Consider the following 18,889-nt stretch of genomic DNA (forward strand, 5'->3'; position numbering starts at 1 on the left):
CAGGTGACAGTAAACATTTTTTGAAAAGAGAACACACTCGCCAATTATAGTGCGCCTGGATCGAAACCAGCCCAAGCTCGTACCTGATCCAAGCTGCCGGATTACATTGTGGGAGATGTAGTACTGCTCGCCAAAATTTGGCTTCCCATTTTATAAATTGGAAAGATGTATCACTAGGCATGGTTTCTAAACCATACATTAAAGATGGTATAGTTTTCCTGTTCCAATAAGGCCAGGCTGGCTTGATCGAATATTTGCCGTACCTGTGCATAATAATGCGAGCTTGAGAGATGGCTGTGGCTAGTTTGGTTTCCACGCGCTCCATCTGGCCCTGTGCTTTCCTTTTTCCTTCAAAATATATTCCTAGGTAATTGTAATGTTGTACCACCGTGATTGGTAGGCTGTTAAAATTCCAGACATGTGCAAGAGGACCATTTCGCTGACAGTTTATTGTTAATTTGGCTTTCAGGGGCAGGTAGAGGTCTAGCTCTGGGTTTAGTGGGTTTGTTCTATGGAGTCCTGCTAGCCTATCTCTGTAGCTTATCTCAGTTCAATGCTGTTTTTTCTCCCAGCAGTTGTCCATGTTGTTCCATTTATGGATGTTCGTTCTTGTGTTATTTTTGTTTTTGGGGGGTGGGGGGCTTACATATTTTTCAGGGGAGCCTTGGAGCGGTGGAATCTGTTGTAGTGAAATTAGTATCGTGTTGGTTTTGATTGAAGTAGCTTTTTGTAGTCTATTTCTGTATTCAGATTGATGGGTCGGTCTTTACCCTGGTGTGTTGAATAACCAGGTTTTTAACCGTTTCTAAAACGTTAGGTGGTCCTCTTCATATTTCTTTAGCGATCGAGTTGCATAGCTCGGTTATGAGGAAAGTGAATGCCGTTCCAAGGTATTTGTTTTTCCTGTAGTGCCTTGTTTCTACTGGAACGTTGTTACTTGATCGCAGTGTTCTTCTTGGCTGGTACTGGGTGATTTTCGATTGAAGGAATTCTACTCTGAGTCCTTGTAATCCTGTATGGGAGATGCAGAGAGCTTTGAAATATATTCTTTTTGTTACCTGTGACCATTGTAAACATCTCACGGCCTGTGTGTTGTATTCTGTTTAATATTAGAAGCCTTACTGCTGTGTTTTGAATGAGTTGCAGTTTCTCGGTGAGGTAGCCGGGCATTCCTAGGTATTGGTTTGCGTAGTCTATTCTTGACAATACCAGTGAGATTTTGGCGACAGTCGGGTGTAGGAAATGTAGATATGGGAGGATAACTCCTTATTGAGCACATGTGATTTCTTACTATTGTGTTGACCTGTAGGTCTAAGGTGAGTCCACTGTCCAGGAGTATTTGCAGACTTTTGTTTTTTTTTATCACTGCAGAGGTTTCTGGTTGTATTCAAATTCCCTGGGGCCAGGTGAGAGATTGTCTGTGGTTTGTTGTCATAGTGTGGTGAGATCATGATTTCAGTTTTGGTTGGGTTCAATTTTTGGCTGTAATTGGTCATCCAGACATGTATCTTGTTGAGGCATTTCTTGAGGGAAATGTCAGGATCATTGTTGATTGTCATCCTGAAAATGTGTTGGGTATTGTCTGTGTAGTTGTAACATGTAAGTCAGTGTGTTTTGATGATGCATTTCATGAGCAAGGCCTTGTAACTATTAAAGAGTAGGGATGAGATACTTGATCCTTGTGGTACCCTGCAGTCAGTGTTTCTTGTTGTTAAGGTGAAACTGGGTAAGTAGATTCTTTAGCTTCTACCAGTATGGAATAAATGTAGCTATTGTTTTGAAGAATTATTGATGCTGGATTCTTCTAGTCTTTTCAATAGGGTTGTGTATCTGATTGTGTCAAAGGCTGCTGATAAGTCAAGTAGTATCAGAGCAGAATTGAGTGTTGTTGGCATTCATCTTTAGATTGTCCCGTATGGAGAGAAGTGCAGATTCTGTTCCGGCCAATGGTCTAAACCCTACTTGGTATTAGTTGAGTAGTCCATTGGATTCCACATGTTTGAGAATTTCTTTAAATACGTGTCTCACCATGATTTCTGCAGGATAGTTTGCACTTTGTTGTATGTAAGGAAGCCCAGCTACCAGTTAGGTACACTGGGACACTGTAATGATCAGTTCAGCTATCAGTGTCGTTCATAGGAGAAAGCTTGGGCTTTTGCTTGTGGTAGTTCAACTGTATACTCTGATGGTGAAGATTAAGTCCACATGTTGTTATGTATGGAGATGGTTGAACTAAAAGTTGTCGAGCTATTGCCTCTGTAAGGATGGAGGTTGCAGTCAAGTGGCCCTGTAGTGTACTTGGTATGACACCATTTGTATAAAGTAGTGTGCAAAATATGTAAGGGATATGATGTGTTGTTTATGCTGATGCGTGTGTTAGGAGGCAGTCTAGTCGTGTTTCAGGTGTGTAGACGACTATGATAAGGGTAACTCAGCTGTGGTGAGAATCCGCCCAACTATGTACTTGGTATGCAGACAGTTCTAGTGAAAAACGGCCACCGCTATATGCTGGGTGAGCAAACGGTTATTTTGAGAAACGGGCAAGCTAAGTACCGTGAATGCAGACAAATTGTAGTGAAAGAGCATCCCAGCATAGTGCTGGTATGGGGATATTTATAGTGAGGATCTGCTCAGTAGTCTGCTGCTGGCTATGCAGACCATTGTAGTGGAGAGCAGATGTTTATGGTGAGAGACATCCCAGCTATGTGCCAGGCGTGCAGACCATTCTAGAGGGAAACAGCCCAGCAGTGTGCTGGCTATGCAGACATTTATGTTGGAAAACGATCCAGCTATTTGCTAGATGTGCAGGTAATTATATTGAAAGAATAGCACAGTTCTGTGCTGTGTGAGCAAACCGCTATGGTGTGAAACAGCCAAGCTATCTGCCGGAATGCAGTCAGTTACAGCGAGAAACAGCCCAGTAAAGTGTTAGCTATGCATGTAAATTATATTGAAAAGCGGCCCACTAATGTGCTGGGTGAGCAGACAGTTATGGTGAGAAATAGCCCAGCAATGTGTTGGCTATTCAGACAATTGTAGTGATACAAAGCTGCCCTGCTCCGTGCCAGCTGAGTAGGCAGTTATGGTGAGGAACAGCCTAGATGGTTGTGATGAAAAGCAGTTTAGGAGTGAATCTTGTCTATAGATAGTTAATGGTGCAAAGGATACAATCTGTTGTAAGTGGGTTGAGTGGGCCGTTATAGTAACTGACTCACAGGCAAGAGAAATTATGATCTTGGCAGTTTGTGCACCTGGAAACCCTTTTAAGAACAATTGGGTGGTGGTGTATGCCAGAGATGTGCATTTACCATGTTCGCAACTCGGTGAATCTAAGCAGTTTTCTGCTGTTGCCATCTTATGGCCAGGTAATACTATTATAGCAGTACAGGGCAAATGCCTAGCCTATGCCCATTCAAAGGTTGGTAAGGAGGATAACTATTTCTTTCTTCCTTGCCATCAAAGTTTATGGGTTCTGCCTGGGGGGCCTTGAGTCTCTGTATATTTGTGACCCATTACCCAAGTATGTTTCAGATTGTCAAACTTGTAAGTATACCAGTGGCTTCCCATAATTTACCAGACTGTTCAGTTTGAACTACCAGGCTGAGGCCAAGGCTTGTTGATAGTATCAAGATATAAAGATTATTGAGGGCGACAATTCGGCTCGCAAGAGTACGAACATAAATTAATCTGCAACCTGCTTGCTTTTTAGCTTGAATTGTAGAGCATGTTCACTATGAGACTTTTGTTTTAGGAGCAAGACATTGTGATTTTATATATGTTTTGCTAACATAACATAATTCTACTTCCAAGTTCCTTAAGTCCTATCCCCCTGCTTGCTCCTCTTCACTTTAACTTGTCAATTTAACACTTTTTTAAAATGTATTTTTTATTGCTATATGGTCTTTAGTTAAAACCTTACACAATCATACAGATCAACAATTTACATAATTTCAATAGTATACACTTCCTTGCAAATGAGTTTCTAAAATTCAAATCTAAATACATAACATAGTGAATAGAACATTTCTAAAATCGTTCATATAATTATTTTAAAAACCTGCAAAGTGCAATTATCATAGACGTATATTCTTCCTCCATCAGTTTGATCCTCAGTCTCTCTCGTGCATGGGTAAGAATTGGTTTCGTGAATCTCTTAAATTGCTTGTGTTTTAAATTGAAAGTTTGAGGACAAACGTTTTATAGTCTCATGCATTAAGTGCTCCCAACATAACCTACAGTTTCTCTCATCCTTCCCCAGACCCATTCTAAATCCTATGCGTTCCAAGGTAAGTACCTGGTTTATCTTAAATCTCATATAGTAATCCCTAGGAATATTGCATGGGAATAAATACATGTATTTAGATAGCTTGGTTCTCCTCCTCCTAGGAAATTTAGAGTACTCCTGATATACGGAATATAAACCCAGATGTTCTGTAGCTAATCTCCAATCTCTCTCGTATACTTTCTTCTTGATGTAGGTGGGATTATCTTGATATAGGTAGGATTATTGATCAAATCCTCCAAATTTCTATTTATATCACTGTGCCATATCCAAAAACAGCGTGCCAACTATAAAGGAAGGGAAGGGATCAAGTTATCTTCTAAAGCCTTTGTGAAATGAGCAAAGAGAGAAGGGTCAGGTGGGTTAATTATTTTAGCATACAAATAGTATTTCTTCCATATTACTATTGTTTCCAGTGAGACTAATCCTTATTCATGGCGATTTAGCTGTAGACCTAAGGTTTTTTCAGTTATGTACCCTCTAGTGAGTTAAGAAATGGGTCCAGGGTTCTTGAACTTGTATGCCTTGCTATGCCATACTATGTTCTGCTATGTTAGGCTAGGGGACACTATGTCAGGTGACATTATGAGGAGGAATCAATTGAGCAGTGCGGTCTCCTTTTCACAATTAATGTTTATTTTTACTTTATTTGTATTTGAATATATTGATCTTGTAATTGAATACATTATCAAACTATATATATTGTTGGGCTCCTTGGTATTCTTGTGGGAAGGTCACTTTTGGATTTTATGGTAGACTCACCGTTTTAGGACTGATATGAGAAGCGGGCACTACTCTATTCCCGTAAGAATCTTTGTAGAAATGAAATACAAATGGTCCTGAGGGAGTGATATATGGTGTCTACCATTATCCTGGTATGCACAATGCCAGGGATAATCAATCAAAGGAAAAAATGTTGAGATAACTCATCAGTATTGGCGATCACCCTAGTAGTCAAAACTCCTGCAATCTAAAACACATTACATGCTGTGTTCAAAACACTTGGAAATATAAGCAATAACAATTAAGCAATAAGTCAATAAAAATAATTCAACTAAACATAAATCCAGGCGACAATCTTTAATGGCAATCTCCATCCATCCTCAGGGCCATCTCTGCTCTGCCTTTCATTTCAGTCAGCACCAAAGTATCTGTCTGTTGCTGCTTGCTCGTTATAAGAGTTTTTATGCTGGAAATGGACGCTCTAGAGAGTAGAATTTGTGCGAAAATCTACATTCCAGGCATTTTGAGACTAATAACTCTTGTATGGCGAATATACACTATCAGCAACAGCAGATCCTTTGGTGTTGACTGAAACCTTGACTCTGGGGTTTTATCAATCTTTCCCCACTCTGGCGTTTTTCCATGTCACTCCCCACTCTGGCTCATTTAGTGTTTTTCCCCATTCTGGGGAGTTTCTCCTTCTGACTCCCCTCCTCAGGGTTATTCCTCCTCTATCCCCACTCTGGATCCTTCTTTCTCTCACTTTCGCTCGCCTCACCGTCCAACTGAGCCACTGCGTGCTACCTGCTAGCATTGAATGGTGCTCCTCAGTGGGGCGTCGGATTCCTCCGGTATCTCACCTCTTGGCAGAGCCACTGACATGACTAGTCAGCTGGGCTCTACATCGGTCTGCAGAGGCTCATCTTCCTCAATTGCACGTTCCACCTTTCACAGAGTCGCCTACATGACTTCTCAACTGTACTGCACGTCTGCCTGCCTAGGGTCTGCTTCCTTGGTCTCCCACCCTCTCTACGCTGCTCTGGCTGGCTTGCAGCAGGGTCTTTCCGTACACCTTCGGTGTTCTTCCAGGGCCCCGCCATCATCACTGGCGTTTTGCCTTTCCTCCCGGCTACATCCCCTCTGAGTCTTTTGGTGCGGTTAAACCTCATGGTGTCTGTTCGGGTACCTCCTGTGATTGGTTGTCCTAGTGACAACCAGACCCAAGCTGCTCCCCGCTGATGAGGCTGAAACATGTTTGCGGATGCTTGAGGTCTTGAGCAGAAGGGCTGTGAGCAAGCAGTTCAGGCTGGACTGTCCCTTTTTGGGGTGGGATCACGCCTGCATATGGTCTTTCCCCTTTTGCAGTTGCTTGGTAGGCAAAGAATGATGGCCTGGAGGGTTGCCCAGAGCAATGGCAGAGGTTAAGATTAATTCTACACCTTCCAGCCATCACCTCTTTTGTTTTGTTGTTGTCACCCCGAGTGGGATGGGTGTGCCCAGACGTGTGTCCCGTGCTTGCTGGGCCTAGAGACCCAAGCTGCTCAACAAGGCTGAGACATGTCTGGGGATGCTTGTAGTCTAGTGCAGAAGGGATGTGACCAAGCAGTTTGGGCTGGACTGCCCCTTTTGGGGTGGTACCAAGCCTAATTGGCATATGGTGCTTCCCCTTTTACAATGACTAGGCAGGCAAAGAATGATGGTCTGGAGGGTTGCCCAGAGCAATGCCAGACGTTCAGATGCATTCTAAACCTACCAGCCACCACTTCTTTTGTTTTGCTAAGGAAACGGCTCCAGGAGTTGAGGCCACTTGTTTCACCTGAGTCTTTGCAGGGGATTGGACACAAGTAAGAAGTGAAGCCAGTTATTGGAAAAGGGTGTATGTGCTCGTTCCAAACTCTAGTCCCTGGGTGCTCTATAAAGGTGTTGGTAATAGGGGAAAAGGGGTGGAACCATGTGTCCCCATCGGGGTCTCTGCACCCTAAGAGGGATTAACCTCCTGCTTACCCAGACCCCTAGGGGGTGTTAAGCATAGCCGGTTCATCTCTGCAGCCCCAAAAGGGTTGGCTCTTCTTTGGGGAGAGGTGACAATCTTCCTGGTCTCGTCTTGGTTGATTAAATACCATAAACACAGTTAAAATCTGCACACCATATAGAATTATATTTGACAATTTATAATGCAGTTACCACTTTGATTTGCACTTTTGTCTTATTGTTGCTCTACTTTCCATACTATCTACTCAATTGTTTGCAGTCCTCTCCCTAGAACTCCTTTACATGGTGCCGCAACCTGTGCTTTTATGGGAAACCCTGCACAGTTAGCCTCAATTTTGTTAAATTTGAAGTTTGCTCTCCAAACATCCCTTTTTCACCTCAAAAGCTTGTTTGACACCCAAGTGTGCAACATTGCACTCTCCTAAAATCCTAGACAGATAACTGTTCTGATGGGATCAGCACCCATAGGCACACTTGTGCTTCTTTTCTTCTTTGATTTGTTAGAGAATCTTCAGTCGGTCAGCATTATTTGAATGTTGTTTTGCATTTGACACCCACATTTATTTCTTCCTTTCATCTCTTTTGCTGTGCTGCTTGCTATGGACTACTGAAAACTATTGCAACCTTTTACCCCTGTGATGATCCTTTGCAGCCTTGTGCCTCTTATTTTGGGCCCTTATTTTGACTTTGGGTCTTCTTTGAGCTACCGTTACCTTTTTGAAAGGATCATTTTTCTTTTTTCTGTGTTGTGGCGGGAGGGAATTGAGTTGATATTGGAGAGTACCCTTTACCGGGCAGATGCTGAACATTACTGATACTGTGTCCCAGCATGCTACCATGTATGCAGTCTGACACTAGGAAGTGAACAGTGTCAAGTGAATTGGCTAGAGGAAGAGTTAATATACCTGTCCTCTCCAGATGTGCCTACTCCCAATACATAGACTCCCTCTATCTCTCTGAGAGCAAGCATATAACTAATTAGATTGGGGGACTGTGAAGTAGTGGGACTGATATTCCACTGCTTCCACAAATCCTGTGTTCATGTGACTATAATCTCCCCTTAACAACAGGTTCGATTTTGCCTGGTGATCTGTTGCTCATATGCAATCTCAGACTGATCTGATCCTTCTTAAGGGCTAGCGTCCAAGAAGTCTATCTGTAGGAGCTAGTATTTCCACTATGGTCATTGTTTGACATTTATGCAGTTCATTCATCAAAGGTATTGTTTACCATTCATCTACACTTCAAACCGCCACTTGTTTGACACTCTTCTTTGTCTTTTAGGGTCCTCCATGGCAGTGCCAACAGCCTATAAGCTTTGACCTCAAGTCGGTCCTCCTGTCCACCTACATTAAGAACTACCTTAAGAGCAAGACTGAATTGATAGTGGCACATGCAGACCAGGTGCCACCTTAACATCTAACGTCTAAGACTTTGATACTGAGAAGGGTGTCTGGTCATTCTGTTTGTCCTAGGTAAGTATGAGAATAACATGATTAGTGCTGGGGGTTATATTGCTTAAGATGTGTTTTCTGGCATTGATAATCTCAGCCTCCTCCTCCTGACCCCAAGAGCTCCCTAAAAAGATAGCAGGGCAAATCTGCTTTCCTCTTAATGACCCCTTCACCTAAAGGAATTGCCCCTCTGGCTCAAGGAGCCCTTTCTCAACACCATGTAAGATGCACTTCAAATCTCCGAATTCACCCAACCCACTATCCCTCCATAAGGCTCCACACTAATGCCCTTGCCACCTCCACATCCATCACTTGTGTACGAGCGCGATAGAAATAAAATATCAATATCACTATAACATGTTCTCTACTAAGTGTAAATGTTTAACTATTCACTGCTACCAGAACTCCAGAAATGGTATGCCTGCAGTAAATACTATGTTGGGTGGGGTGGGGGTATGATTTTACATCAATGCATGTCTGTCTTTATGAATTTGCATAATTACAGCTGTGTATCTACACTGGCTTTGTCCATTTTTCAAGGAGTAAGCGAAACCAATGTAAAAAAAGGCTAAGGGAGCAAGAAAAAAGGAGGGGTGGTACACGTGTCTTGCCCTCCATAAAAGAAAAGGCAAATGTATGAAAATGCAAAGACCTGTAACCAGTCTAAGGACTGTTCCCTCTGTAACCATGTCATATATGCCTGTACCACCTATTGTTATGCAATGCTCAGTTGCTTTCCTTTAAGTAATGACCCAAAATAAATTTGCTTAACACATAGCTGTGGAGCCTTTATCTTCCCCTGCATTCGTTGTAGGGAAGTTGACCAAGTGACCATAGAGTACTGGCAAGTTTGTCGAGCCACTCTGATGTGGCTTGTTTTTCACCATCCTTACCGACAATGTTTAGCTTGGTAAATGGGGAGCCAGTGTCTCCTATAGGAGGCTGACCTACTAGTTTGGTGTTTTAGGTGAAAGTTTTTATGGTGTGATTTGAGTGGGTTGTTTGGTACAGCAGAGGACGTTTATCTGTAATGTTTATAAAGTGTGAAACAGGATGCTTACTACGTTTGCTCTTTTTTAATGTAGAACATCTTGGAGGGATCGCCTGATACCAAGCGAAGATGAGCGCCTTGTTCCAGCGCATGCAGGATGGGTTCCGACTATCCTCCTGACCATCTACACTACAGGTGAGCAGTGTGTACTGAAGATTGTTTGATTATCCTTGCTCCTGCAGTTGAATATTGGTTCTTCTGCAGGGGTTTCTTTTAAAGGTCACTGCCTCCTAACGCACTCGGATTATTTCCACGTTATGTTGATCCATGTTGTTTACATGGAATTATAGGGGTACATTGGGTTTGAAAGTTAAGAGTATTGCTTCATAATTAAGGGGTTGCTTTTGGGGTATTCGTGTCACAAGGGATGAGCAGTGAGTAAAACCTCCAAAACAGGCATGAAGTTGTCGCTACTACTACAAGAGACAAACTGCTGAATGATTCTCCAACCATGTCTCAAGATATTGACCAGAACCCCAGGACTCCTTCCACCCTTGCCCAGACGTCGCTAAATCCCAAAGTGGTCACTAGAGATCAGTAACCCTTGCTGTCTTAAGGTCTGGCTTACTAGTGGTGAGGACACAAAGGCACCCACCTTATCTCTCCTACTCCCTCTGGGATCTTTGTGGTGGATCCTAACCTGGGGTCCCACCAAAACCAGGATCTTAAGAAGTGGTATCTCCTTGTGACCCATGTCTCACTCGTTCTTTACCTCTCATTGTCTTCTACTCCTTGCCCCAATGTTCCTTCTTTCCTTTACCTTCCTTCCACTCTCCTTTTTCTCTCCCGCTCTACCTCAGATGTTCTCTGCCTACTGCTACCTCTGCAACTCTGCACTGCTCTCCCTTCCCACTACTACTCTCCCTTCCCACTACAACTCTCCCTTCACTCTATTATTCTCCCTTTCCTCTACTACTCCCCCTTATATCCACTCTACTACTCTCCCTTCCCTCCACTACTCTCCACGCTCCTCCCAAGACTCTCCACTACACTCTCCTTCCACTATTCACCACTGCACTACACCCTTCCTTCTCTCACTCCTCCTTTAACGCTTCTCGTTCATTTGGTTCACTCACTCACACACCCTACTCTTACACTTCACCATGGTCACGTTCTTCACTCAATATATGCAGTCTCGCACTGATGTACCACTTTCTCTCACCAACCAATACCTCATCTTACCCAAGTTCTCTAATTCTCCTCCACACTCTGCTGCACTGACCTTAATCTGCCTGGTATCGCAGTTCACCTGCTTCTACCTTGACCTTAGCCAAAAAACCTCTGTTCCCTGTGTCCCTTTTTATTCTCCCCCTTCCAATTGATTCTGCTTCCCACCTGGTTCTCCAGGTCAATCTGTCTTTCTTTTCCCTGGGGTTGGTTCATACAGGTGCAAGACTTTAAATTGCATCTTAAGCTCTGCTCAAATGCAGAACCACCATATGTTTGTAATGGTGGCCCGTGACAATCATAGTACATTTTAAAGTTATTACCAAGGCGCTCTGGAGCGCCCTGATCGCAAGTCAGTAGTGTGTTTTGCTCTGCCGAGTCTGGATTAGTTGGGGGTGGTTTGCAGGTTCTTACATCCGTCGCAAGGACTCTTGGGCTCTGCAATGGAAGAAAGATAACGCTGGCCAGAACATGGCATCCAGGTAGTACTTGCCAATTGTAGCCATGCACATGCAGAAGGGACAGAGACTGGGTCCCTCCCAAATCCCCTGTCTCAGCCCGCTTCTGAGGCAGGACTTTCTCTGTTTAATACCCTGGTAGGGCTCTTGCCCCAGGTTGAGAGGGGCCTCATACTCTCTTAACAGGGTAGGGAAAAGTGCTGATGCAGAACAAGGGTTCAGACTGGTAGGCCACACCAGTCCAGAGGAGTCACTCGGTTCAGGTCTTCCCTGTCCACTCTAAGGCAGAGGTCGGGTTGACGGTTGCTGGCTTTGCTAATGCTGGTTAGTGCAACAGCCCTCCGGCAGGACTCTGACTGGTCCTGAAGCTACTTGGCCCAATGTTACCCATGGGGCGCATGTTTATAGGACCACTTCAATGCTGTTTACAAAAGGGAGCGGGGTGAAGGTGAGCCAAGTGAAGGGGACCTCACGTTTGGATGCCTTTACTTTCGGACCACAGCTTGTCAGGGTTTAGGTACAGCGTAGATATGAGTTCAATCTCTGCAGTTCTCAGACTTTGCTTTTTTCAGCTATGATTTCAGAGCTGCTATTGGAGATCATTAATCAAGTAGGACACCAGTGCAGCCATTGAAGATTCTGAGTGGCAGAAGATTATTTTATCAGAAGCCAGTGTATGGTACAGTTGTCTGCTTCAGTGGAGGCAACGTTCCATTGGCAAACATTTTCAGACTGTGTCTAGCAACTGAAGTTCATTGCTGCTGAGTACACTTTGGGAGCACCAACATTCATTTGGGTTTCTGGATAGACTGCTTGCAGATGAGTTATTTAGTAGCTTGGTTGCTGGTCTCTGGTGCTCTTCGCTCTTTGTCATTTTATCCGCCTGCAAAGGGATGAGTAGCAAGGCTTCATTTGGGCAGGGGAATTTCGAAGGCTTGTGGCTCCACTGGTCCTATAAATTGGTGGCGAGGGGGAGAGAACACCATGCCTTGGTCTTTCCCGGGCAATTGTAGGTCAGATATAGAACTTGTATGTTGCTGGTTCATGCAGTGCCTCATCATAATTCTTCTGATTGGTATATTTCTCATTGCTTCCACCCTTCCCAAGATGTCACAATATAGGGGAGCATACACTTGTAGATATTGTGGCTTGGGTGGAAAACAGGCCTTAATTGGAGATTTATGTTAATTCAAACATTCTGGGTGGGGGGGAGGGCACCACATTCAACTTTCACAGTAATCTCTTTCAGTCTATTTCTATGGTACATTTGGGATTGATTCCAGACACTTAACACCATTTACACTTGGTCATTTCTGGTCCTGGCAACTGCAGCACTCACTGTACGTGGCTGACAGAAATATATGGTCATACTTGTATCCCGGTCACTCTTGCTTAAGAAGGTCTGGTCCTTGGACTCTATACAGGATTTTACACAGGGACTCCCAGTAGGCACACTCCTGGGGTACAGCAAGCTGTAATCTACTATAATCACAAGCCGCTGCTCCCAACCAGCGAAACCTACACTGCCAGTGATGTAAGGAAACATACATAGGGAAACTAGGGTGCACCTTGTGCCTGGGGGGCCTAGGACCTATGTGGGCACGTATGATGTTTTGTGTGTCTGATGAAGCCTCACATAGGGACATAGCATTTATAATGGCAGGTAAACCAGGTAGGCTAACAGCAAAGATCGCAGAGGTTTGCGTCAGAGGACTAGGATGGGACATTCATTCTCAGTTTTGCAGTAAGCTTCTAGTTTACTGCTCTCGAGAGAGTTTATTGAGTGAGTAAAGCAGTTTGTAACGCCTACTTTTAACCTACTCGTCTCATCTCTTGGATATCAAAACGAAAGGAGGAAAGACAAGACTAAAGGGTGTTATCTCCTGCAAACCAGCAGTTTCAACTATTTCCTAAAGGAGCCCACATACCCTTTATTCCAAGGTCCACTCTGGGCAACAATGATGGAAGCCCCAAGGACCAAGGGTTGAAATATCCAAGTACTTAAAAATCCATTGTTCACTCCCATTCACTGAATATTGTAGTGCAAATGGTGACCAGTAGGGAACTAAGATGATATCAGTGATGCTGAAACTATAATCTCTGGACTACTCTTGACACTAGATAGTATCAACTGTTGTTTCTGGCAGCTGCTGGGATTCTTTAGTTACCTCCCCTCACCCTTTATTTTGGACAACAGAGGATGCACTTTAGAAGGCAGGGGATCCAGTGGTTTCCTATAGCTCTTCCACCATCACTGATGGCACAAAAATAACCACAAACAAGCTGGGACAGTTTGAAGGTTTTTTATTAAGTTTTCAATGGGCCCTCGGGCCTTCCCTCTCGTCTGATGCAACCCTCCTCCCGAAACCAGGCATCCAGAACGCCCAGGTTAGTGCCACCAAATAGTAATCCACAAAGTCTAAAAGCTTGCTAATTCTAAATGAATATCTAAATGTCGGCTAGCCAAACATAACTTTCCCTACACTCTCCAGTTGTTAGTGTGCTATGGGGAACTGGGATAGTGTCTTGCAAGTACTGTTGGATTCAAGCTTTCTCTACCACATGCACTTTCACCTTTCTCCTGTTTACTCTTAGCTACTTCACCCCTACTCCTTACCCCTACCAAACAACTATCCTTTCAATGTTTTATACATCCTAGACCTTGCCTCTACCCATAGATGTTGACACTCCTTCCTCTACACACTACTCTCCCCAAACCACTACCCACACTATATACTCTACAAACCATTGCCACACAATAACGCATACTCAAACAGCAGTACCACTTCACTCCGTAAACAATACTTCACCTTTCACCTTTTCCAAAATGTGCCTCCACACCCTGCTGCTCCTTCCTCCCTCCTGCTGTTCTCTTGGTCCTGCACCATCCGAGTCTCAGACCTCACCTGAATAACTCACACTTCCTTCTTCCTATGGGCGTTTCTTTTAGCCCGCCCCCTCTGATGATTGATTCACTTTCCGAATCCGGCCCTACCTTCCCTACCTGGAAGAGTTACATTCTGGCGAACTTTGCAGGAAGGGGGGCTAAACCCCACCCACTTCTTCCACATGGCTTTGCCATAGAACACCCATAATGGCGGCCTGGGATAGACAGTGTTGTATTTTGTGGTCCCAGCGCTGGAGATGACGGTAAAGTTCTTATGGGGTCAAGGAAGTTGTTCTTGCTCCATTCCCTGGTAGCTTTGGGGGTTTGTCTCTGCTTGTGTGGGCTTTCAGGTGGTACTGCGTAGCTCTACTGTCTGCTGTTCTGGCCTGCAGCTTTACTCAGAGGCTCTCTCTTGTCTGTGTGTCAGATCTTGTGGTGCTGCTTATCCCTGGTGCTGGAGGGCTTTCTCTGTGCTGGGTTGGGATACTGGATGGTTGACGGCGCTGACAGCTTGCATTGTTATCTGGGGATGCATGTTATGGATCTTTGGGCCAGGCTCTTCTTGGTATTCTCTTGGCAGCTTTAGGTTGGATGCTGTGTTTCTATAAGGGGAAAACAGAAACCATGGCAAGTATCTCATAAAGGAGTCATGGTCCGAGTCTGAGACATACTGCAAAAACTCAAGCTGTTACAAGGATGTGGAGCCAGTAATTGGGCAGGGCCTCTCATGTGCCACGATCCACCTCAGGGGTAGGACAGCCCTGGCTGAGTGGTGTTCCTATTCCCTCCTGACAAAGCCAGTGGCACCTCTTGTCACACCTCATCACACCTCTCAGTCAAAGACTGAACCTACCGCAAAATAAAGGGCAAAACTTATGGATGCACTCCAGGAAAAATGAGGTCAACCAGATCGGATGCTGCATTTTACCTAGCGATTTCTAACTTTTGAGCCTTGGAACATTTTCAAGTGAGAAGTCAAAGAGAACAGAGGCTTCAATGCTCCAACCCAGAAAGATACATTGAAATCTGAGGCTTTTGGCCGATTGGTTTGGGCTTTCATCTCAGTCTTACCGTAGAGGTGTCACAGCACTTAGCCCAAGATTAGCAAATTGGGGTTGTCAGGCCTGGATAGCCTGGTCTTTCAATTATAAAGACTTGAGGGGTGAATATACAAGACGGAGTAGTTCCAGGGCATCTGTTTGCTTCCAACACTACGGCGGGTCCATGGAAGACCGTAATGGCTTGTTTTTCTGGGAGTAGGTTTCAAGCTGCTTCTGTGCCTTGCTTCCAGGCGGATTGCACTGGAGTTGTTTTGTGGGACTAGAATTTTGTGTGTTGCCATATAATCTTGGAACTGCCTTCCAGATAATGCAACTCCAATGGTTCTGTGCTCATCTTACTGAGGTGCTGTCGCTAACATTGAGTTATTTGTAACCTGTTACTTCCATGTGGGCAATGAAATGGGAGGAGGTGGGGTGAAACCAGATTGGACAAGCCAAAGATGATGGCTTAGTGTTATTGATGAGGGCAGAAATGTCCTTCCAGGTGCTAATTGTTCCACCCTCAAGGAAACTTGAAATTGACATTTCTTGCGTATTAACTCCCCTCTAGTAAAACAAAAAAATGATGGCTGGAAGGTTTTGAATTAATCCTAACCACAGGACCAGCTTTGGGCACCCCACCAGACCATAATTTTTCAGCCTGCCAAGCGGTAACTGGACTTTCCATCAAAAATGTATTCATCGAATACATTTCCATCAAAATGTATTAATTGAATTGCTTTTCCATCGAAAAACATATTAATTGAATACATTTCGATGGTTAATTTCGATGGATAATTAGGGTTAGGGGTAGGGTTAGATTTAGGGTTAGGGTTGGGGCTAGGGTTAGATTTAGGGTTAGCATTGGGTTAGGGTTAAGGGGGGTGTGCATAGGGGTTGGGAGGATGGGGGGAGCCCCCCCAATATACAATAAACATTAAGGGTTAGATTAAGGGTTAGGGTTAGGTTTAGGATTAGGGTTAGGGTTGGAGTAAGGGTTGTGTTAGGGTTAAGGGGGGGTGTGCGCGGGGGATGGGGCGACCCCCCCCAATATACAATAAACATTAAAATGTTACAAGGAGCTGGCCAGTGCCGACATTTCAGCACTGGACAGCTCAATGTAACGTTTTAACGTGCTAAATACATGCATCAAATTTCTATCTTTTACATTTAAAAGTATATATCCATCTAAACTTGCCCATTCCTATATTCGATGGACAATTTTCGACGGATATGTACTTTTAATGTAAAACAGCATTTCGATGCAATTATTTTCGCTGCATTTGCTTCAATGGTTTCACTGTTCGATGGATCTTTTTCGATGAAAAGACCATAAACCCTGCCAAGCCATTACAGAAAAGGAAAAACCGTATGCAAATCAGGCTTGGTCCTACCCCAAAAGGGGCAGTCCAGCCCGAACTGCTAGGTCACATCCCGTCTACACAAGACCACAAGCATCCCCAGAGATGTTTCAGCCTTGTTGGGATCAGCGAGGAGTAGCTTGGGTCTCTAGGCCAGGAGACTCGGGGCATACCCGTCCCACTCGGGGTGATTTAAGCAAAACAAAAAGGTGATGGCTGTAAGGTTTTGAATTAATCATAACCACAGGCACAGCTCTGGGCAACCCTCCACACCATTGTTTTTCAGCCTGTCAAGCCATTACAGAAGGGGAAAACCATATGCAAATCAGGCTTGGTCCTACCCCAAAAGGGGCAGTCCAGCCCGAACTGCTAGGTCACATCCCTTCTGCACAAGACCACAAGAATCCCCAGACATGTTTCAGCCTTGTTGAGTAGCTTGGGTCTCTAGGTTCAGCAGGCACGGGACCCACGTCTGGGCATACCCGCCCCACTCGGGGTGACAACAACAAAAAAAAAGAGGTGATAGCTGGAAGATGTAGAATTAATCTTAACCTGCCCTTGCAAAAAGGGAAAGACCATATGCAGGCCTGGAGGATTGCCCAGAGCAATGCAAGAGGTTATGATTGATTCTAAACCTTCCAGCCATCACCTCTCTCGTTTTCATTGTATCAACTCCACTGACAGTGAAGTGGCACTAAATAGACGTTCACTCCAATTCAGTGACTAGGTGTCACTGGCCAGTGGCCACGGTAGTACAACTTATTACTTGCCTAGCATGGCAGCAGGATGATCCAGGAGATGCTATCATTTTTTTCTCTGGTAGCTTGAAGTGCTCCAGCTTGGTAAAGCCCCAATACAAACCATGCCGCAGTGCAGCCATGTTGTATCCGGGTTTTATTAGCATTCATGTACATGGAGATGGTAGCAGAAGAGCTTCAGTTTTCCACCTAAAGCGGTGGCAACTGCAACTACAATTTGTAAAAATGCAACTGAATTTTTCAGATTGGGTGCTACTGGTGCCCTGATACTGCTCAAAGTGTTATTAAGGTGTTGCCCCTTTTTTAAAGTATCCCACCGAACAAAATGTAGAAACGCAGCATACCTTAAGTTCACAAGAGAGGGGCAAAGCACAAGCCACTGGAGTTCTGAAACATTTTCCCCTGTAAATAATGCGTGCACGAAACATAAAATGTGCCTATAGCTGCAAAAAACAGAGGGCCTGGTAGTGGTCCTGAGGAAAATACCACTGTGCAGTAAAGCTGCCACCATACAGACATCACATTGCATAACTTTCATAAAGCAGTAAATACCACAAACATGATGACAGTGCTCATAGTTCTAAATGTCAGTTATTTTTCATAAAGCAGGCTTTCAAATTCATATAAAGGTGTGCACAAACTGGATCCCTAATTCATATGATGGCTTATTAACGCATTTGAGTTTTGCCAATAGCTACAAGGAACACTCCACCCAGCTAGAGGACCCCGGCATATGTTCAAGGAGTTGATGTCATGAATACCGAGAGGAAATGAAAATTAGGGTAAATAATCCACAAAATGTTTCATCATCCACAGCAGGAACAGAGTACTATACACATGCTGCAAACAAAAGTCCCAAGGAGGTATTGGCCACACTTTCCCCCCAAACAATTACACTGAAACCGATCACAAAATGGAAACATAAACTAGTTTATAATGTTAATGCAAATATCGTTTTCAACTTTACAGTTTCCAAAATATTGCACCAGTTCTATTATTTGGTATGTCAGAAGTATACACACTATAGTATTCGCACAAGGGCTTTTCCACTGCGTGGTGTTGGCAATCTCCTACTTAATGGGAATACAATATATACGCTCAAACAAAAGGAAGGTCACTGTCTAGTAATAAAAACATGTGTACCCTAACTTACAAACAAGGACCCCTGCTATCAACCTCTAAAACAAATATAGGATGATAACTACGTGGTCAACAAAGATGTTTCCTATTCCAACACATAAACATTTTATTATTTCATCAGAGCGCAAGTTTTAACCACCTGCTGGTTTATATCAAAACATTTAAAACATATAGACACACATCATTACAATTCAATTGAACAATCTACAATCCTCAAATGTAAACAATCATAAAATGTAAACAAAAATCAAGTGTTCATGACTTGATCATACACAGTGATTGTTTGACTACCCCTAATATCGCACTATGTCTTTAAAGGCCTGATTTATATACGTTTCTGTCCTCAATTGCTTGGAATACCGGGACATTCCTCAGGGGCGAGAATGTGTAGCTCATGTCAAATGAAGCAATAAATAGTGTGAATTACAAAATAATGGGCTATGCAGCTCTTAATTTGCCTCTGCAGAGTCCTATTGTGATTTACCTTCGTCAATGGCAATAAGTCCCCATCAATTATGTCCCAGAAGCCCTCAGAGGGAAGGAAGGAGGAAGGGAGCAAGTCCTCCGTGTTTCTAT

General features: G+C 43.9%; 1 protein-coding gene across 2 annotated transcripts in view; it reads left to right on the forward strand.

Moving 5' to 3' along the window:
- The window catches only part of BCL2L2 (BCL2 like 2), a 209,268-nt gene that overhangs the window by 27,462 nt on the left and 162,917 nt on the right, over nt 1-18,889 (forward strand). For both annotated transcript variants that reach the window (XM_069634024.1, XM_069634025.1), the window contains 2 exons: nt 8,282-8,472; nt 9,537-9,637. The gene's annotated coding sequence lies outside the window, so the exon portion shown is untranslated. The remainder of the gene's footprint in view (nt 1-8,281; nt 8,473-9,536; nt 9,638-18,889) is intronic.

The sequence above is a fragment of the Ambystoma mexicanum genome, chromosome 13 (genome assembly GCF_040938575.1).
Source record: "Ambystoma mexicanum isolate Mex_15411 chromosome 13, UKY_AmexF1_1, whole genome shotgun sequence".
NCBI lineage: Eukaryota > Metazoa > Chordata > Amphibia > Caudata > Ambystomatidae > Ambystoma > Ambystoma mexicanum.